Raw genomic sequence first — 6,000 nt, 5'->3', positions numbered from 1 at the left:
CAGACGTGACCACCTCTTGTATTTCCTGCGTGCATGCCTCCCAAAATCTGCAGGTTTATGCGCTCAGTGACAGATCCCGTGGTTTAAAGACGCCGGAACACGTCTCTAGCCAAAAATTTTTTTTGGCTAAGAAATGGAGATCCCACCAGCCCTGGAAAGTGCTTTGATACCACTTGTTATGCTCTTAACCTGCAAAATGATACCCAAATACAGAATATGCGAAGAAAAGATACCCAGAACACAGAATAGCAATGATTTTATTATTCAAAGAGTAATGTTCACTTGCCTCTTCGAGGGGGCAACCTCCAGTAGAGCAGAGCTCGATTACAAAATAAGACACGATGCTCCTCGTAGGGAGTCTCTATCCTTTATATATGACTCATACATGCAATACCACGGGCCAATACCGTGGGTTTTATTAATACCGTCTATCTAATACTACGACCCATTTGCAACTAACTGTGGTTCCGTCATTAATTGCGGATTAACCACTTACAATTATTAATATGGGCTTTATTGACTCTTGACTATGATGTGACCCCATTACATAAATAAGGGGGTTAGGGTGGGACCCTAACAGGCTTTCTGGCTCCAGGACATTGTCCATTCAAATCCCTGTTGAGAATTAAACAATTATTGCAAAACACTCTAAGGTATGGTGGCCACCTATTTTCAAACGGAAAGGACCACTGCCGCGGGTGAAATCCTTGGGAATACGTTTCTCTATTTACACAGAGAAATACACCTAGACAGTGAGAATTTCCTCCAAGCTAGACTTCGAATGATATTGAATCCGACCTATAATCTTATCGGGTTCGTTGTTGTATCGCTATTGCAAGTCGCAAGCGCTACGGTCATAATCCCTTTGTATTTTGGTTTTATAACAGAATTACACCAATACACAGAAAAATCTCGACAAACGCTTTTGTATCAGAACTCAAATTTTATAGAGCTGCATTTATAATTCCTTTCAGGTCCGCCCTGATTGCAATTGCATGTCACATGTCAACGACCCTTTGGATTGCGCTACCCGATCGCCAATATCAACATATCGTATATCGCGGGGTCTCGGGTCCATTGGTATCACCCCTTGTATTGTTGCGATGCGATATTATGATGTGATATATCGCAATTACATATCATCGATCGCTATTGCACATCGGCCCTTTGCTATGCTTCGGTCCTTCCCCTTCGGTTCTGTACAATGTGATAAGTCACAAATCGCATATCGCATGGTCTTCGGGCCTTTCGTCGTTGGAATCTACGATGAGATAATGTAATGTCGGTCGTTGATCTGCACGCTTGATCAATGGTCCACGTTGTGTCGTTGGATCGCGATCGCAATTCCCATAAGGTTGCCTATGATATACTCCGTTGGTCTGCTCCAATGCGATGTGCCGATTTAATCTAGACCATTGATCTAGCCGATCCGACAGCTCTGGTGCAACAAGGCTTTACATTCCGCTTAGCTCTGTTTTCCATCATTCTTCATGGTTTTTCTTCTGCGATAGTGTTTTCTAATAGTATTATAGACTTAGGCTTAGAGGTTTCAGGATCCATTTTGGATCATGCCTTCCCACTGAAAAGCTTTTGGACCACCAAAAGTTGGTTTTTAGGTATCGATCAAGTGAGGATACAACTCCCTCACTTGTTTAACTTCTATCCATCATGATTTGCTTAGATTTGAACCTTTGAGTCCTACTCTCAGGTACTCAACATCCCCTCGATTCATAGTTCTCACCTTCCTGTCCAGAACTATGTCTTCCTGTAACTCATTGAGATATTCAGACAACAGATCCTCAATAGAAGGCAACTGACTTTGCTCTTCAGGATCTTCAATCATTGATGGTTCATACGATCTCAATTTTTCTGCATTAACAATAGAATAGATCTGCATATAAGCTGGTAAATCAAGGCAAAAATCATTTTCACCAATTTTATCAAGTATCTTGAAAGGTCCATACCTTATTGGTTTTAGCTTCTTACCTTCACCTTGCATTTTTTCTTTGCTGATGTATAGGCAAACTTGATCACCAACTTGAAAACTATGTTTAGCTCGATGCTTGTCATGTCTTGCCTTGTACTTGGCTTGACTTCTTTCTAGTTGTTCCTGTACTACCTGGTGAATTTCTTGGATTTGTTCAATGAACTTGGTTGCTTTGTCCACATCATTGTGTCCATCAACTGCTATGTCTTTACCAAAGACAAACTCCAAGGGAGACTTTGGTATAAAACCAAAACAAGTCTCAAAAGGAGATCTATGGGTAGAAGAATGTTTAGCATGGTTGTAAGCATGTTGCACATAACACAAATGCTCATCCCAAAACTTGGGATGCTTGCTACAATAGCCTCTGAGCAACTGGATCACTGTCTAGTTGACCACCTCTGTCTGACCATCTGTTTTTGGATGAAATTTTGTGCTCTTCTTCAACATGGTGTCCATCAACTCCCATAAACTTGACCAAAACTTCCCAACAAATCGGGAATCTCGATCAGATACAATAGAAGTGGGTAACCCAAAATGAACCCATACATCCTAAAAGAACAACTTTGTTGTTTGTTTGGCTGTAACTTGCTTGTTACATGGTATCAAAATACACATTTTACTGAACCTATCCACAGCAACATACAAATAATCATGACCTTTCCTAGACTTTGGCAATCCCCCAACAAAATCCATGGAAACACTTTCCCAAGGACGAGAAGGAATTGAAAGTGGAGTGTACAAGCCTAATTTTCTATTACTGGGCTTGCTTGTAGCACACATTGTACACCCTTTGATATATCTAGAAATTGTCTCATGCATTCTTGGCCAATAACAAAACCTTTGCAATTGTGCAACTATTTTACTTACACCAAAATGACCTGATATAAGAGAAGTATGTGCTTCTCGAATTATGTTAACTCTTTTAGTTTGTGGAATGCATAAATTTCCCAAATGATATAAGAGTTGGTCCTTTACATAATAATCAAATTCTTCTACTTTCTTGCCATGCCTTAAAGTTGCATATACATCTTTAAAATATACATCTTTAGTATATTTTTCAATGTAACTTTCATGAATTACTGAGTTATCCTGAAGTATAGTAGATGCATTTATGATTGGTCTTGACAACATGTCTGCAACCTTATTGTGTATGCCCTTCTTATATCGGATGACAAGATGAAATTGTTGTAGAAAACCCATCCATCTATAATGTCTTGATTTCTACAATTTAGTTTGTGAGTGCAAATATTGAAGTGGTTGATAATTTGTATGTATGATTGTTTCTTTACCCATTAGGTAATGTTTCCACTTTTTCACACTTTATACTAATGCATACAATTCTTTATCATATGTGGGATAATTAACTACTGTAGAAGTAAATGTCTTAGAATGATAGCGTATGGGTTTTCCGTGTTGCATCAACACTGCTCCCATGGCATAGTCACGGGCATCTGTCTCAATCTCAAATGGATGTTGAAAATCAAGCAATGCTAGTATTGGTGTTGTACTGATTTTCTCTTTTAAGGTGTCGAAGGCTTTCTATTGTTTTCCTCCCCACTTAAACACCTGTTTCAATCCTGTTAAAGCATGTAATGGAGCTGCAACTAAAGAAAAGTTAACAATAAAATTTCTCTAGTATTGTGCTGCCCCTCGGAAACTCCTAACCTCTGTAGTAGATTTGGGTTTATGCCAGTTCACAATGACTTCAATCTTATAGGGATCTATCTTCAATTCACCACCCTGTAATATATGACCCAATTAATTTAAAGATGTTCTGCCAAATTCGCATTTTGACAGTTTTACATAGATATTTTCTCTTTTTAAAACATCTAAAGTCTGCTTTACATGCTTTACATGGTCTTCCCATGTCTTACTAAAAACAAATATGTCATCTAAATAAAAAATTACAAAATCATCAATAAATGGTCTGAGTACATCATTCATAACTCTCATAAATGTAGCATGAAAATTAGTTAAGACAAAAGGCATAATCAACCATTCATAAAGTCCTTGCTTTATCTTGAAAGTAGTCTTCCATGCATCCTGTTCTGCAACTCTGACCTGATGATAACCACTTCGCAATTCTAACTTAGAAAAGTGAACTGCTTCTTTCAATTTATCTAATAAATCATCAATACGAGGAAGAGGATAATGATTCTTGATCGTTATTTTATTTAGTTTTCTACAATAAATGCACATTCTCCACGAACCATCTTTCTTTCTCACCAACATGATTGGAGATCCACATGGTGATGTGCTTGGTCGTATAAACCCTTTATCGAGAAAATTCTGTACCTGATTCTTTATCTTTGCATTCTCTAAAGCTGAAAACCTGTACATTCCAATGTTAGGTAATGGAGCATATTGCTGCAAATAAATATCATGTACTATTTCTCGCTTGGGTGGCAGAACTTTAGGTTCTTGAAATAGAACATTATACTCTGAAACAACTTTAACTAAATTAGCTTTCTGTTTATAATCACAACCTTCAAATACATTGGTTTTATCAGGGTCCTTTTCCTTTACAACCATTAGTACAAATTTCTTACTTGAATTCACAATTCTTTTCATCTGTCCTGAGTTTATGAGAGAATAGTTATCTTTGAGTTTATGAGCTCTTACAATATATTCCATTCCATCTTTAGTGAGTTGATACTTATTTTCAGCTCTATAGAAAATAGCTTTCCTATCAAACAAGTATGGGCTTCCCAAATCGATACCACATATATCCAATGGAACTATATCTAACTCAATCTCATCTACAAATGTTTATCCAATAGAAAACCTAAGTTTACATTGTCTTATTACTTGTAGCTTTGTTTTATCACACACCCAACCTAATGGATATGGCTTCTCATGAGGTTTTGTCTGTAATCCCAACTTCTTTACAATTGTTTCAAAAATCAAATTTACTTGTGATCCACTAGCAAATAAAGTATCAATCTTATTGTTCTTGGAAATTACTCTAATATGAAAAACCTCATTCCTTTCCCTCTCATTACTTTCATTATCAACAGATTGTGCATAATTACTTGTGGATGATTTAGAATCTTTACCTTTAATAGTTGTGGTTGTAACTATTGTTTCATTGCCTGAATTTGATCCCAAGTCCTGCTGAATAGATGCAACATTCCTTTTCTTATTTCCACTGAACTTCTTAGGTCTCCGTTCTAGATGAAAAACTAGTAGTGTGCCTCATCGTGTCCTTCTTTCTTGCAATGAGTGCATGAAGGTTTATCCTTCTTTACAGTGTTTTATTTCCTCTCCTTCCATTTCAGTTTCTTCTTTTCCTTGCTCTTGCTTACAGAATATTTAGATGATCCCCAAACCTCTGGGTTTACATTCTTACCTCTAGCCTCTAAATGTGTTGCTTGAACTGATACATCATCTAGGCTAGTGGGATTAAACATGAGTATAGTATGCTTTAAATAACCATGCAAACCACCTATATACTTCAATAAAGTATCAGGTGAGTCCAAGGATATACCTAGAGTTAAACCTCTTTTCCTGAATTCCTGAGTATAACTCTGTACACTTTGACCCTTCAACTTACGAAGAGTTTGCCAACCCATCATTGCCTACTGCATGTAAGCTAAAGGATAGAATTTATTTTTGATAGCAGAAACAAATTCATTCTAGGTGGAAATGATTTTACCATGTTTTTGCAGATCATCTGGTGTCTTGCCTTCCCACCATACTAATGTAGTTCCTCCAAGTCAAAGGCTAGCCAGTTGAATCTTCTTCCTTTTTGAATCAACGTTTTGTACCCTGCAATATACATCAATTTGTCTTATCCAATTATCTAGCTTTTCTGCATTAAGTTCTCCATCATAAATTGGCAAATCAAACTTCACATCTAATTTGATTAAGGAAGTTTTCTTCTTCTTCTTAGAGGAGCTGGAAGATGATGAGGATGATGAAGGTGATGATGGAGGAGACGGTGGAGGAGTCATTCCTCCTTTTCCTTTGCCTTCTGAAGGGGCAACTAGAAAAGGTTCGTCTGCTCCTTTGTC

This window comes from Pinus tabuliformis, chromosome 3_1 (assembly GCF_031772625.1).
Source record: "Pinus tabuliformis cultivar Carrire ecotype Pingquan chromosome 3_1, CPIR1, whole genome shotgun sequence".
In the NCBI taxonomy this organism is placed as follows: domain Eukaryota; kingdom Viridiplantae; phylum Streptophyta; class Pinopsida; order Pinales; family Pinaceae; genus Pinus; species Pinus tabuliformis.
This window is presented reverse-complemented; position numbering follows the sequence as displayed.